We start from the raw sequence: 16,747 nt of genomic DNA, 5'->3' as shown, positions 1-16,747 counted from the left end.
GTATGAATGGTGAGATCTCCTTTGTTAGTTTGTTTTAAGGATTAAATTATAACATGGAAAACTGACTAGTGCGGTATTTGATTCAGAATAAGTACTCAGTAAATGTTCTCATTCTTTTTCCTTCTAAAAGTAATATTGTATAATTAAATTAATATGGCAGAGCATTTGACTACATGTTTATTCATTCTCTAAACATTCACTATGAGAAAAGCAAGCTGTGCTATCATTTTCATTATAATTATGAATATTTGCTTTGTAATTATGAATATTTACCTTATAGGTATGAATAATGAATATAAACATGGCCCGCTCATTTTATATAATTTGGAGCTATTAATTTCCCTTTAAAAAAAAAAAAAAATTCCTGGGAAGCAGAGGTGCCTCAAGCAGTTGAGTGCCTGCTTCCCACATGGGAGTTCCTGGTGCCTCCTAAAAACAAAAACAAACAATGAGCAAACAAATGAAAAACTAACTCAGGGGAGTCAGTATGACCCAAAGGTTGAGCACCAGCTTCCCACTTACAAGGTCTGGGGTTCAATCCCCAGCCCCAGTTAAAAAAAAAGAAAAAAAAAAAAAAAAGCTCCCAGGAGCCTGAATTGGGGTCACCGTGATGAACACATTCCTGCTTTTCTATGGTTTCTTTTCAGCTTCATCTACCCCTGCTTTCCATCTCCTACAATCAAATTGCCTGCCTCCTGTTCCACAGATACCATTCTAGTTTTACTGCCTTCCTGAGGCTCCTGTCCTTTCTTATCCTCTTCATTTTGCACAGCCTATATCTTATATACAGCAGTTCTCAAAGTGTAGTCCACACCGACAGGGGAATCCCCAAGAATCTTTCAGGGGGTCCACAAGATCAAACCAGTTTTCATAATACTAAAAGATTAATTTGTTTCACTGTGGTGACATTTGCACTGAAGAGGCAAAAACAATGGTAGGTAAAACTCCTGGCACCAGGCACTTGCAGTATTTGGAAAAAAAAAAAAGCGAGATTCACTTAAGAATGCTCTTGATGAACATAGTAAAACTTATTGATTTTTTTAATCTCAGCCCTCGAAAGCATATATTTTTACTCTTTTGTTTAACTAAATGGGAAGTACACATAAAGCACTTGTGCTGCATACTGAAGAATAGTGATTTCTTCTAAAAAGCACTTGTGTAATTGAGCTAGAAAGTCACTTTTTAAAAGGAATCTACTTTGCTTGACAAAACAATTGATGGACAAACTATGGTTATTCAGACTTGAGGTATAGGCATACATTTTCTCAAAAATTAACAAAGTGAGTTAATTCCACGAATAACTTACAGTATGTTGCCAATGTTGAAATTTAAGCAAAAATTAGAATTTTGGAAAATATGTATCTGCTATTATAAACATGACAGCTTTCTCAATACTTAAAAGACTTTTCTGATGACATTAGTGATATTAACAAGTGGTATTATTGATACTGTGCAATGAAATATGACAATATTTGGAAGATTTTTATAATTCTACAAACCAATATTGTCAAATGACCAATGCATGTTACAAAATGATGCATAAGTGAAAAGATCCAGTTAAAGTACATAATAGACCAATAGATTTTTTTTTTAAAGATTTATTTATTTATTTTTCTCCCCTCCTCCCCCGTTGTCTGCTTTCTGTGTCCATTCACTTTATGTTCTTCTGTGTCTGCTTGTATTCTCATTAGGCAGCTCTGGGAATTGATCCTGGGACCTTATGGAGTTGGGAGGGAGGTGATCATTCTTTTGCTCCACATCAGCTCCCTGGTCTGCTGTGTCTCTTACTGTCTTTCCTCTGTGTCTCTTTTTGTTGTATAATCTTGCTGCACCAGCTCTCCACATAGGCCAGCACTCTGTGCAGGCCAGCACTCCACAGAGCCCACTCCGCATGGGCCAGCTCATCATACAGGCCAGCTTGCCCTCACCAGGAGGCCCTGGGCATCGAACCCTGGACCTCCTATATGGTGGACGGGAGCCCAATTGCTTGAGCTAGACCAATAGATTTTAATGTAACAAATATTAAAAATCCATTGATACATAAGTTCAATTTCCACATTACAGTTAACTTTTCAGAAACTACCACTTGCTGTGTTTTGAGGTAGTATTAAAGAATAACTATTGGAAAAAATTATTAAAATACTCCTCTCTTTTCCAATCACATGTCTTTGTAAGGCTGGATTTTCTTTGACTACTTCAACCAAACCAATATATCTCAAGAGACTGAATGCAGCAGTAGATACGAGAATCCAGCTGTCTTCTATTAAACCAGAGATTAAAAAGATTTGCAAAAATGTAAAACAAATGTCACTCTTCCTACTATGTTTCTTTTGAAAAGTATGGTTATTTTTATAAAAATACGATAGGTTTATTGTTATTTTTAAGTAAATAAACGTTTTTTAATGTTCTCAGTTTTCATTTCTAATGGCAAATATCAATAACCACAAAAACCAAGCACTTTGGCATTGGCAATATTTTTAATAGTATAAGGGGAAACCAAAAAGATTGAGAACTCTGCGCAATCCTGATTGCCCCCTACCTACACCTCACCCCAGTCTAAACAAATGTCTTTATACAGTGCTATAGGAGAAATTCTACCAACTTCTTAGGCACTCTGGGTCAACCACTGTGTCTTTGGGCCTGGGTTTCCTCATCTATATGAGAATCAGATTTAATGGCATAGATGCTTCCTTATAGCTTGAAAATGTTATGAATACTGTCCCTCTTAAAATATTTTGTGGACCCACAAAATATACGTGCTTGCCACACATTGGCAGAGTCATTACATGTAGCGGTGGAGAGCCCCGATTCCAGCGTCAGAGAGACCTAGGTTTCAAAAAGCCACCATCAGGGTGGCGGACTTGGCCCAGTGGTTAGAACTTCTGTCTACCACATGGGAAGTCCGCGGTTCAAACCCCGGGCCTCCTTGACCCATGTGGAGCTGGCCCATGCACAGTGCTGATGCGCGCAAGGAGTGCCCTGCCACAGTGGTGTCCCCGCGTGGAGTGTGCCCCGTGAGGAGAGCCGCCCAGCGCAAAAGAAAGTGCGGCCTGCCCGGGAATGGCACCACACTCACAGAGAGCTGACACAACAAGATGATACAACAAAAAGAAACACAGATTCCTGTGCCGCTGACAACAACAGAAGTGGACAAAGAAGACGCAGCAAATAGACACAGAGAACAGACAACCGGGGGGGGGGGCAGGGGGAGAGAAATAAATTAAAAAATAAATAAATCTTTAAAAAAAAAAAAAAGCCACCATCTGTGCCCTCTCGGAGCTTTGGTCACTGGAGGAAAGAAATGAACCACTTACTTCGGAGATAGGAGAGGAATGTTCTCAGAGAGGCATAAACACAGTCCTTTGTGAGCACAGAGGACAGGGCAATTTATATCAAAAAGAAGGAAGGAGGTGCTTCCTCATAGGAGATGATTCTTAAACTGTCTTATGAAGCATACAGGGAGTTAATAAGAAAACAAAATGTGCTGAACCAGTGGATGGCTTAATGTGTTTGAGGAACCATATGTAAATTGATTTGGCTTGACTTTTATAATGAATGTGGGAGAATGGAATAGTAAAAACTGAGACCACGCTAAAGAGGTAGGTAGGATGGAATGAAGAATTAAACGTTTCCCCTATAGTTAGCCCTATGGATTAGAAATTGGAAGAAATGGTTGAGAGAGAAAGATAGCTGTGCAACGTAAACACTTTTCAAAGTGCCATGTGCTGTGTATATGAAACTGTTGTTCACAGTTAGTCTTTCCCCTTCCTCCAGGAGGATTGCACATCCTTGCCTGTTGAACTCAGGAGAAGAAGGATTTTCAGCGCTTTGAGAATGAAAGGACTTCAGGAGAGGCATTCCCAAGAAAGCCATGATTCATTTCAGGCAGGGTAGGGGCATAAGGAATTACTTACCATGAAAGGGAATTCCAGAAGGCATGGTAAACAGAGCTGGCCAGGAGGCAACGGTGGGAGAAATAGAGGGAGGCAGTGGATGGTGAGAGGGAAGAAGAACCAAAAGAGGGGAGGGGGCCTTGAGCACCTGATAGAGCTCTAACTGATACTCTGTGTTTTCATTTCCATGCCTCATGTAGGCTCAGATCTGGCCCAGGGTGGTGACCCAGGCTGGTAGACTCCTGGGGTTTTTTTGCCTCAAAGTCAGTAGTTCTGTACTTTTTGCTCTCAGTTTTGAATAGAATTGATTCAAATAGAATCAAAATTATTAGGAGACTGCACCGCTCATCCCTGGGTAGAGGGTACAAAGTTTACAAGAAAAAAGTGTATTGAAGATTTAATCATTGTCTTCAGAAGGCCATTTATGGGCACTTTGAGTACTAGGGAATAAGATAAGATCTAAGTACTAATGCTTTCGTATCAAGGATTTGTTCATCACAGGGTATCAGGGGCCTAAGTGAACTTATTCAGACAGAAAAAGAAGGCTGGAAAAGGCCAAAGGCCCAAGCTGCTTCAGTTTTGCTGTGGTTCAGCACTGTAGGAGAGGCAAGACAGACCCATGAGACAGTTTCACCGTTATTCTTATTTTACAGGTGAGGAAACTAAGGCACAACAAACTTGCCCAAAGTCACATAGGTTATACAAGTAGCAGAGTAGAATTCAAACCTCGATCTGCTTGACTCTGCATCTGTCTGTTAAGGGAAAGGAGAAGTTGCTTTCTGCAAGATATGCTAGCGCAAAACCTCAGTTGAGTAACATAGGGCTTTTACCCTGGCATTCCCCATTAGGACCCTAATGGGCCAATAGGGAAATTCACTAGATTGTGAGACTAGACAAGCCTGGTTTTGATGGGACTAATTTTATGTGGTTTTATTTAGAGGAAGTTCAGGTAGTCTCCCAATGCTGATGGATAGGTGGTAGCTTCTAGGAGCAGTATGAGAAAAAGACCAGGTTAGGTGCAGCAGGAGAGAGGTTCACAGTGCATTAGTCAAGTCTGCCCTGGGCTCAGAGATGGGGAGCAAGAGACTGCCATGGATGTGATACTCCTGGGCCAGTTTGCAGGGCCTGTGTTCCTGTCTCGCTCAGTGCTTCTCAGCCCTGGCCTCACACTGAGTCAGCGGGGGGTGGGGGGATGAAGGCAGGTCTTTAAGTGTCATGGCCCAGGCCTCAGCCCTCAGCACCTGAAGTGAAATTGCCTGCCCGCACTGAGCCCTGTGTCTGTGGCAACAGGGCCCAGAACCACTAATCATCAGGCAGAGCAAGGGGTGGGAAAGCAGGACTCCTTCCTACAGAATTGTAATAATTGGTCTATGGGGTCAGGTGTCTTTGACTCTGGTCAATGCCAAACATCAAAATATAGACATGTCAGGCAGAGTTGATGCATTTAGAGTATTTCACAACCAGTGAATTTCAACCCTGGACAGCTTGTCTGCTTTTCATTGATTATAACATGACCAAAATAGAAACTTCTAAACTATGTGTCAATACTTGTGCTAGAAATATGCGCTGCTTCCAGACACACTGCAGAAAGAAAGCACTTCACTTAAACTTCCCCCTTTTTGGTCCAAAAATCTTAGTGTGGTTTCAGGTCAGCTGTTGTGTCATTGAGTCACATTCTGAGGCCTGAGGGCACCCAGCAAGGAGGGAAGTCCTGAAGAAGCCTTCCCAGGGGTACAGATAGTTTCAATGGAGAAGAAAGGTACAAAGTTTGCTCCAGGGACTTGGGGATTTAAAAAGGCCTGTCATTTTGAGCCCTAAAGACTTAGTGACACATATTAAATTGGGAATCTAACCCATAGGGGGCAGACCTGCACTGAATGCTAGATCTCATATCTTTATTGGGCTTTGAAAAGCACCCAGGGTACTTTTCTAAAAACTAATCCAGTTCAGTTTTTAATCAGAATCTGCCTGCTGTTGTTAACAACACCCTATTAGGGGTGGAGTTAGATGTTTTTCTCAGGCTGAAAACAGAAATCCTCCCTAGTCTAAATCACCTGTCTTTGTTTTTAGGATAAAAGGATAGCACCAAATACTTGATCAGTCTTACTGGAGAAGTCTAAGGGCCCTTTCTACGCAGAAGCATTTGTCAGCTTGAGCTTGTAGCCCTCCTTAGGAAGAAAATTGGAACATTGTAACTGCTTCACTCCAAAGATTGATTCCTAAGCACTTCAAGGAATCTATGTGGATCTAAAGTTAAAGAGAAGCAATGAAATGATTCCTCTATTACAGCAAAAGGTTGGAAATCAAGGTGATGGGTTTAGCAGAGCCAAGTGAGGAAACTGCTAGGGTCATCATTTCTCTTGACAGACTTTCTGAGGCCAGGAAACCATATCTTCATGATCTTTGAATACAATTGTTCAGCACAAATATTCCCAGAGCACAGTGATTTGATTTTGTTTTTAAGCTTTGGGATTTTCTTTTTTAAAATGTGCAGTAAAACACAAAAAATTTATTATTTCATACTCTTACATTTTTGTGCATTGAAATACAATATACAAGAAAAGCAGAAGTCTGTCTTCTCCCCTAAGGGGTAAATATTGTTAATTTTGTGGTTATCCTTCTGGACTTTTGGTTGGATGGGTTGATGGATGGACATATCCATTGAAATATTTTTCTCTTGACACAAATGGAGTCCCGCTCTGCATTATTCTGCCATTTGCTTTTAAAACCAAACAACGTATGATGGACATCTTTCAGGCCAATGGACATCGATTTATCTCATTATTTATAATGGTTCCATGATATTTGTGGATATGGTTATTCCATGATTTACTTAACTTTTTTTTTTTTGAGATTTGTTTCAGTATTTTTCTGTTATAAATAATAAATCATGGAATATCCTTGTATGTATATCTGTACATGTAGTATTTCCTAGAAACAGATTATTAAAAGTGAGATTGCTTGATCATAGAATACGTGCATTTTAAATTTAAATGGTATTGCCAAATTATCTTTTCACAAGATTTTACCAATTTATATTAGTAGCAACTATGTATGACTGACTAATTTTTTCCCCTAAAGGAATGGAAAAGAAGAGTCTATATTTGGTGAGTATTATTGGCTTTTTAAGATATAGTTTATTATGGCATTTGAAATATACAAGAACACATAAGACAATAGGATAAAATTAAAGTCCATACATATTTTTATTGGTTTTTGAGGCAAATTTGATCATTATTTTTCTCAGGAAGATTGTCCACTTCATTTAAATTGTTAAACCGAGATTTCAACCTAAATCTGTGTGATTTCTAAGCCCCAGCTCATGTCTCTTCCAACCTTCCTTCTCATATAGTATAATTCAAATGATAGATACATAGTACTTAGCAGAAATTTAAGACTTTGAGTCATATTGCCTATTAGCTTCTGGAGATGACAGAACTAAAAGGGAAAATAAAAGACAACCATCCAGCTGGTCCTCTGGCTTTCATCTCTGCCTGCCAGAATTTGTCTCAACCCCACCCCCTTTGCTTTGGCACCACCACAGACAGCAGGCAGGCTTGTAAACCAGAACCTCACAATAGGCAAGACTTCTGTCAAGAGCTTCACGGAAGAAAATGGACTTGTGGTAGGAAAGGAATGAGAATATGAGTCGGTAACAAGGTCCCTGCTGGGCAAGGACTGAGAATGGGGCTGGGGGGCGGGGGATGTCAAGGAGAAATAGAAAAATAAAAAATATTTGAGAAATACAAAGTCTTTCTTGGCTCTTCCAGCCAATCAAAGTCATATTTCAAAAAAATATGTGTAAATTATGACCCTCTGGACAAAGGGAGTCTTAGGCCATCCAATTCCAACCACCTGTCATAGGGACATGGCACCCTCAGTGAGACATGAGAAGCACCTGGGATAGGAAGGCACCTCACATCCATCAGATGGGACAGCTGAAGGGCAGGGGCAGGTGATAGAGGTCAAGAGATGTGTGTCCAGCCCTGGGCTCAGGATACCAGAAAATGGCCAAGTTGGCTCTTTAGCTGCCAGTCGAAGCCCCCCTTGGCTGCCTGGGCAACCACAAGCCCACCACCCTCAGGGGCTGGCTCTCTGGGGCCAGCCTTCTCACCAAGCCACCCAATCAAGAGACCCATTCATTGTGGCTCCCAGTAAATTAAAAAAACAAAGCCTCCAAACAAGACTACAAAAATTCTGATAGGTTTACGTTATTTTATTGAGCAAATTAACATTTTAACACAAAAATACAAACCATATATTACAAAATTTATTACATGTATCATATATATTCATTATATATTATATAGAAACTACACACATATGTATATATATTGTAGTGCATTACAGGTGGTGGTTCCTACACCACAGACTTGGAAGTATATTTATCCACACCCTGTTCTGCCATCTGTGAGCAGCTGCTATTGTTCTTGTCCTACCCTAAGAGCAGGATGCTGGAAGCTAATGCTTTTAAGTGATGTCATGTATATTTTTCAGTCTTGCCAATGCAAATGCATCTCTGTGCTTTTATTTATTATTTCAATTGCTTTCATATCAATATCTAAACCCGAGGCCCTGGGTGCATGTTCCAGCTGGGCCTCCCGTTGTCCCTCCCCCTAACAGGCCCATAGGCCTATACCTGTCCTCCAGCCCCACAGACCAGCCTGTGCGGTGCCTGCCAGCACTCCCCTGTCACCCTGCACCCAGGTCTATATTCTTCTAGTTATGCCCAAATGTTGCCCAACCCCTCGGTTGCCCCCTGACTTCTGACTGCCTCAGCAACTACCGCTACTGCATTCCTGATGAGGACCTTCCCTGTGAGAATCTCGAAAGTTGAGAGGACAAAAACTGGCCAAGGTGGCAGCCTTTTAGGGTCACAGTCAGAGACAGAGATTTTCAACTCTGCAGAAGTCCACTGACCAGTGAGTGAGCACACTGTCCATCCAGAGGGCATTAGAGGGCCTCCTGGTAGGAGCCCCAGAGGGTGCGGGTGAGGAGGGCAGGAAGTACATCAGCTGTACACTCAGCTAATCCATCACCTACTCTTCTACTTAATCTCAATGAGCAATATTTAGACACAGGAAGGAAGTGAGAATGTTCTTGATAGGTGCTGTGACTTGAGAGCTCTCCTCAAGTGTTTCAGTTTTGAGTGTCATGAGGGTACATTTTGTTCTCCCTGGATATAACGTATCTCTTCTCAACAGGGGTAGGTCTTTGGGATAGAGAAAGGGTGTGGGGGAAGAGAAGTTGGCATCAGAATCAGCATCAGAACGGCAAGGGACATTAGAGATCATTAGTCTAGGCCCCTTCATCTTACAGGTGAGTCACCAGGCCTGGAGCATTGAAGGGACATGCCTACAGACACACAGACAGTTGGTGTGAGGAACTCTTTTAAGATAAGAAAAGTCTTGGAAATTATCAAGTCCAGTCGGGGACAAGTGGGCCCCTAGGAAAGAATATCTTTGATGCTCTACCCTTCCCTTTGGCCTGCCTAATTCCCCTCCCTGTTACCTTCTCAGGTGTGGTGACCTGCACAAGCCAGTCCCCTTGGTCCTGCAACCCTCTATGACCTTCCCTTCCCCATCCAAGACAAACCCTGCTGAAATCAATTCCCAGGTTGAAAAGAAAAGCTGGTAAACAAATGCCCTCCTCCCCAGCTGTTAAGGGCTGATAGTGGCTCCTAGTGATTCTGCACTGTCACAGATGTTCTTTTTTAATTTAATTTTTGAAAAGGCAATACATTAGTATGGCTCAAAATTCAAACAATATAAAAATTATGAAAAGTCTTATTCCTATACCTGACCTCCATTGGGCCAGTTCCCAGCCCAACTCCTGCAGGTAACCATTTCTATTAGTCTCTCTTATATGTTTTTGAGTTCCTTTACACTTATATAAGCAAATACAAATATGTATTTACAGAGGATTCTTTTTTTAAAAAAGATTTATTTATTTATTTATTTATTTATTTATTTCTGCCGCACCCCCCCCCGCCCCCCACCTGGTTGTCTGCTTTCTGTGTCCATTCACTGTGTGTTCTTTTGTGACCACTTCTATCCTTATCAATGGCACCAGGAACCTGTGTCTCTTTGTTGCATCATCTTGCTACGCCAGCTCTCCTCATGGGCCAGCACTCCTGTGCAGGGCAGTACTCTGCTCAGGCCAGCACTCCACGTGGGTCAGCTTGCCACATGGGCCAGCTTGCCTTTCACCAGGAGGCCCTGGGCATCAAACCTTGGACCTCCCATATGGTAGACAGGAGCCCAATTGCTTGAGCCACATCTGCTTCCCTACAGAGAATTCTTGAGTTCTCAGAACCATAGACGGAAGGAATGGTAGAACTTCAGGCCCTCAAAATCTACTGAGCGACAGGTCTTTGTCACAGCCCTTTTGCTGCTCCTTACAAGAGGAGGCCTTCTTGAGGCTGAAATTCCTTGTTCTAGATAAATTGGTTCCAGCAGGACTCTAACAAGAGCATTACCCAGGAAGAACCACAAGCCACCCCCTCATTTCCTAGATATGAAAGGGAAAAGAGGTGGGTTGAAGAAGCTCTGCTTCTGAGACCTCTCTCTCCATTCCTTGATTCATTTGTTACCCATTCCTCTGTACCAGGCACCAAGCCAGGTCCTGGGACACAGAGCTCGTCCCTAGCCTCATGTAGATTCTCTCAATTTCAAGTGACAGCAAATCCAACCCAAGCAGGTCTATGTTTAAAAAGGAAACTGAAGTGTGAGTGCTGAGGACCTAGAGCCAGGACCCTCAGCGCCTATTTTCAAAGATGTCGTTTATAATGCTCGTGTTTTGAAGCCAAAATTTGCACGTTTCTTTGGTTAGCCTTCATTCAAGTACAGTCATCCACATCATTTCCTGAAAACTGCTGCTCTACATGGACAGGTTGTTCAATTCAAACTCTCAAACCTCAGAAGGGATTGAGAAGTAACTGTCAAAGAATGATACGTAAAAGAAGGAGATACGGTGTTTCAATTTACCATTACTTGTCTTTATGATGGCGTCATTTAAAAATTTTGTTATAATCTAGGCAAGATTGATTATGGGGGGAAAGCTATTAGTAGACACAGAAATAGAAGCTTTAAAAGACTCAGAGGAAGATGTTGAAACACCTGCTGTGCCCCATGATGAGCACACATGCCAAGAGATAAAGGACCAAAAACACTGGCAACTAACCCCTGTAGTTCACTACCTTGCAAGGGAAAACAATATTAAGCTGAGTGAAGTTGTTAGCTCCAGAAAAGATGGCAGAGTACTTAAAGAAGGTATTCTCAACTCAAAGCAGAGAGGAACTCTATTACCTACTTGAACAAAAGCTGAAATTATGCCACCTCCAACATCACCAAAAGACAGGACCATTCCTATATCAAAATCAAAACCCTCCGGTATTCACAGGCAAAGACAGAACAGAAGCCGCTATAGCCTTTCACAAAGCAATGGTCAAGGTGATGACTGCAGCCCTGAAAATTCCTCATGTTGGGTATTGTGAACTTGTACTGAACTGGTTCAAGTACAAGAAGAATTAAAGTCTAATGCCTTTGCTCATGGAATTAAACTCTCCTTTATGCCCTTCTTAAAGGCTGCTTCCTTAGGATTAGTACAGTTCCCATTCTTAATGCTTCTGTGCATGGAAACTGCCAGGACATAACATATAAGGTTTCTCATAATATCAGGGTAGCAATGGATGCTGAGCAAGTGTTGGTTGTCCCAAATGTAAAAAAACATTCAGATCTGCTGTAAATTTGAGATTGCTAGTGAATTGAAACATCTCCAGAAATTGGGCTCTGCAGGGCAGATCGGAACCACTGATCTTGCAGAAGGAACATTTAATCTTTCCAGAATTGGATCATTTGGTGGTACTTTTGCCAAACCAGTAATATTGCCAGAGAGCAGGTGCAGGCGGGGAGCAACCAAGAAGAGGAACAGTGACAGAGAGGAGGCAGGAGAGATAGACAGCCTGGAGTCCACACGATGGGCGGCCAGGTTAACCCCAGCCGTGCTCACTGCCAAGCTCCACAGGTAGTGGATTTCTGGCTGTGGCCACCCCCACTGGTGCTGCAGCTGGGGCCCCAGTGCTGCTGGAGTATGAGAAGCAAGCCTGACCATCTCCCTTGACTTGCTTAAAAACACTCAAGACCCGAGTCTCACCCTCAATGCAGCCTTCAGGCCCTGCCTGCTGTCCAGCCTCCCCTAGCCTCTCCCCACCCTTGTCTTCTCCCTGCTAGGCTGGCTCCACGCCGGCAAGCCTCCAAGTGCTGCTCACCACTCATGCCACAGTGGCTAAGGAGGGGCCCCAGGGAACACAGAGGGGTTGGCGCAGAGCTGGGCTGGAAGGTACATGGCATATGTGTCCTCTTCTTAGTTGAGTGGGTGGGAGAAGGTGGTATGAGGAAATGCAGCCAGGAGCGGGCCAAGCTGTGGGGCCTGTTTCTCAGGCCCTGTTCCCACACAGCATTTGGCCCCATGGCTGGCCTCACTACACTCCCAGAGGCCACCTCTCCACAGGATGCCCATTCAAGCAGACTTCTGTGGGACCTAGGAAGTGGCAGTGACCTTCCCTGGGTGAGGAGAGGGCAACAGAGCAGGGGGACTGTGGGGCCAAAGGAGATGGGCCTGGTGAGCTGTCTGTGGGCTACTCCAGAGTCAAGCTTTGAACCCCCGGGGAAGTTTTCATTAACTTCTTTGGAGGAAGCCATGGCAAATGCAACTTGATCAGTCACAAATACAGGACTGTAGAAAAAGCAAGACAAGGGAGGGTCACAACTACATTTACTGCCTTGTACCTCTTATCTTAGGTTCTGAGCAGAATTTCCTCTCTACTTCCTCTCCATGATTTCTGGTCTCTTTCTAACATATTTAAACTTGCTAGTTTATTATAATGTGCTTTTAATTATAAGTTACCTCTACTGCTTTCTGGAAGTAGGTTAATAAATAAATGAAATAAGAAAATTATAAAAGTGACTTTTTTTTATTCCACGTAGCCACCATAGGTGTAAAATAATTTGTTATAGATCAACCTTGCATTTCCCTTATATCTAGATGATCAGAGTAGAATCACAACCACCACTGATGGACAATCTGTTTCCTGTAGTTTAACTGTATAATAAACAGTTTCCTCCCAACAGCCCAAGTGAAACTACAGCTGCAAGCACACATCTGTGTTTAGCTAATCATCTCTTATGCATGAAGACAGAAAAAGTGAATAAAGCCTCACAGGGGCCCCAATGTCCTCTTAAATGTGATTTATGTGCCGTAATTGCCATCCACCTTTTTTTCATTCATTAGCTAGAAAACTACATCCTCCAGACCCACTCTTAGAATTAGGCCTTAGCGATTAACCTCTCAAAGCCATGGCAGCAGGATCTGCAAGTACAATTTGGGACTCCTCCGTACACAGCAGCTTCTTCAGTGTGCGCTATGAGAAGCCAGCACAGGGCTTCCTGCCCACTGAAACTACGGCTCTCAAAACCCTGGGGCAGCTGTCCGCACTGAAGGGAGAGCCTTGCAGGATCCAGCCCCCGGCAATGCGGGGGCAATTCATTTGGGATATGGACCCTACTCCTCAACATCCATCTGCCCATTTCCTTTCTCTCTCTCCATGCACATTACGGAGGTGGCTGCAAGCTCTTAAAGACCATTTTTTCTAAAAGATCAAAGGACTTAACCAACCTGTCCCCTACTACCTACAACCCTGGGAGAGGGTGCTCTAGGCTCTTCGTTCCAGCCTCTTCCCCAGAGCAGGTGCTTCTCACCTTTGATCAGTGGGGATCCCTGGCCCCTATCTGAGTCCTTCCTCACAGTGAACTGAGTCTAACAGAGCCTAAGAGCAGTTACCCCACATGCAGAGGTCATGACTAAGCTTCAGGCCTCTTAAGGTCTTCTAAACAGCCCTGGGTGACTCACCTTCCACACCCAAAGCAGCTTATTAAGGTGTTTTGCTAGATAAAGGCCATCGACTCCGAAGAGAAATTATACCCTCCCACCCAGCAGAAGCGGCAGCTGCTGCACTCGCTTGTGGCTATCCATAAGCAATTTTCTCCTCCATTTCAGGAAAATTCATCTGGCAACAGTGAGTGGGCTGCGTGTTGCTGGGGAAGGCTGAAAGCAACGCTGTGGCAGTCCCTGAAGTGGGGCAGGGCTAAGTCAAAAGCCATTTACAGCTTTGCTGCTCAAGGTGTGGGCCACGGAGAGTACATCTGCATCTCCAGCCAGGCGGTTAGAAATGCAGACCACTAGCCGGCCCACCCCACCCGAGGCTGCTGGACAGAATCTGCATTTTAATCAGATCCCTGGGTGATTATCAATAGTAATTAAAGTTTGAGAAGCACTCCATTCTATAGGATTCCCTGGTTAATTAGGTCAGAGGGTGAGAGTTTCCAGGTCTCAGCCTTCCCACACAGCTGTGAAAAACGAATGCCGGGTCCTAAGGTTTCCTTGTACTTTACATGCATTTTCTTACTTAATTCTGGTAAGAGCCCTAGGAGCTGGGCATTATTATCGCCATTTAACAGACTAAGGAACTAGGCTTGAGGTGGCTAGACAACTGGCCCAAGGTTACAAACTGGAAGAGCTGGTTTCACCCCATGGGATACCTAACCTCTAAGCCTGCCACCACCAAAAACAAAGCTCCAAGCAAAAAACGTTCCCACCGTCAACCCAAGCTGGAGCTCACTTGATGAACCTGGGCTGAGGTGACTCAGGCTCCTCAGGGCCCTCCCTGCAGGCTCAGGCAGGCCCAGTGCTGGGCCCATAAAACAGACCTGGGCACAAAGTCTCAGATCCATCCCACAGAATCGTGGGGACCCTTGGAAGGTGGGAAGGGCGTCCTGTTGAACTAGGCTCTGCTGCCGCTTGGTATCTTCGGCCTCCCCCTGCCCTGCCCTGCTCCCTCCAGGAGCCTCCACAGTTGCTCTGACCCACTGGGGCCTGTGCCTGCCATCAAGGGCATTGATGTCTGCGCTGAAAGGAAGCAAATGTGCACCAAGCAGGGGAAGGGGCTTCTCTAAGAACCAGCAGGGCCCACAGCAACCCTCGTCTCCGCCGGCCAGGCCCTGTTTAGCTCCTCTTTGCCTCCAGGTCAGGGCTAACTCACTCAGCACTTCCATCCCCAACAAAACCACCAGCTCCTCCACCTCTACCAGCGCAGGATTGTTCCCAACAGGTCCACCCCTGGGGAGCAGCCCCAAGGCTGCCTCCCTCCCTGCCCCAGGATTAGCAACTTTCCACAGGCACTCAAGTTGGGAATATCAGCTGGCTTCAGGGAAATTATCCCTAAACCCCACCCACATTTGACAATCTGATGGCATAGTCCAACTAGACAAAATCCACATCCAAGATGTGGATTATTCAGTCTAAAATAACATCATCTGTGCACCAACCAGCAATAAGTGCTGCTGGCATTACCCTCAGATGGCCATTCTAGCCTTCTCACCACCCGCGTGGCTCCAGGACGGGACGCAGCCCGTCATCTGCATTGCTGCAGTAGTCCCAAGGGGTCTTCCTCTCTCTGCCCATCAGCTTATTCTTATCACATCACTCAGGGTGGGGAAGCAGATGTAGCAGGAGCGATTGGGCTCCCGCCTACCACATGGGAGGTGCCCAGTTCGGTTCCTGGTGCTTCCTAAAGAAGACAGCAGGCTGGCATGACAGGCAGGCACAGCGAGCTGATGCAACAGGATGATGCAACAGGAGATACAAGGAGAAAAAGAAAACATAATGAGAGACACAATAAAGCAGGAAGTGGCTCAAGCAATTAGGCACCTCCCTCCCATATCAGAGCTCCCAAGGTCAGTCCTCCTGTGCCTCCTAAAGAAACAAGGAAGACAAACAGACATAGCAAGTACAAACAATGAAAGTGTGGGGAGAAATAAATAAATAAATCTTCTTTAAAAAAACACCTCACTTGGGGGAGTGGATGTAGCTCAAGTAGTTGAGTGCCTGCTTCCCATGTACAGGGCCCTGGGTTCAATCCCCCGTACCTCCTAAAAAAATATATATCACTCACACTACGTCACTCCTCTGGTCAAAACCTTCTTCTTCCTTCTCAAGTCCTGTGCTATCAGCTTCCCCACACCCCACCAGAATCACTCTGACCTTACCTCTATGCCACCCCTCCTTCTTCACTCTTCTTTCTTCACGTCCTCAAACAAAGGACCTATGCTGTCCTCTCAGCACTTCTTTCTTGCTTCTCCTCAGCATTTCTCACTAATTTTTAAATTTATCTTGTTTATGTCTGTCTCTATGAAAACTGGGATTTTTGTCTGTTTTGTTCCCTGCCAATTTCCCCTAGAAGAGTGCTCATTAATTTGTATTGAATTAAACATGTTTATTGGTTGTGACTGAGGGAATGAAACAATAGCCGGGTTCTTTCCCAGAAGACTCCTTGTTCCTGCATAAATAGAGCTGGGCAAGTCCAGTCCACCAGACCTCCAGAAATGTCCAAACTTGCCTGAGTGAGGCAAACTCAGCCTCAGTCCAGATCAGAAAACCCTGCTGGAATGTAGGTAGCAGTTGAAATTCTGATCCTCAAAGAGATCGACCCTCTGGGAATCTGTGCTGTAATAAGAGGAATGGGCCAAAGAAGAATATGGGAGAACACTTTTCCAACAAAGTTGGCTGTGAAAGGGTTTACATAGGCCAAGGGTTAGAGAAGGAGATGGGGAGGGCTTTTTAAATTTGGAAGAGATTATTATATGTATACAGAGAGAGAGAGATGGGGGGGTGGGTAGAGGAGAGAGGAAGAATGAAGACTATGAGGTTGAAGGTAGAGGAAACCAGGGGGACACGCAACGCAGTATTAACCACCCAGAGGTGGCAGGGAGATGAGTCGGGTAACTGCCTGTAGACAG

General features: G+C 44.2%; 1 pseudogene; it reads left to right on the top strand.

Moving 5' to 3' along the window:
- Positions 1–10,900: 10,900 nt before the first annotated feature.
- Positions 10,901–11,922, top strand: LOC101439412 (lipoamide acyltransferase component of branched-chain alpha-keto acid dehydrogenase complex, mitochondrial pseudogene; annotated as a pseudogene).
- The last annotated feature ends 4,825 nt before the right edge of the window (positions 11,923–16,747 follow it).

Source organism: Dasypus novemcinctus, chromosome 14 (genome assembly GCF_030445035.2).
Source record: "Dasypus novemcinctus isolate mDasNov1 chromosome 14, mDasNov1.1.hap2, whole genome shotgun sequence".
Lineage (NCBI taxonomy): Eukaryota > Metazoa > Chordata > Mammalia > Cingulata > Dasypodidae > Dasypus > Dasypus novemcinctus.
The sequence above is the reverse complement of the archived record's forward strand: the minus strand, read 5'-3'. Positions and strand labels throughout refer to the sequence as shown.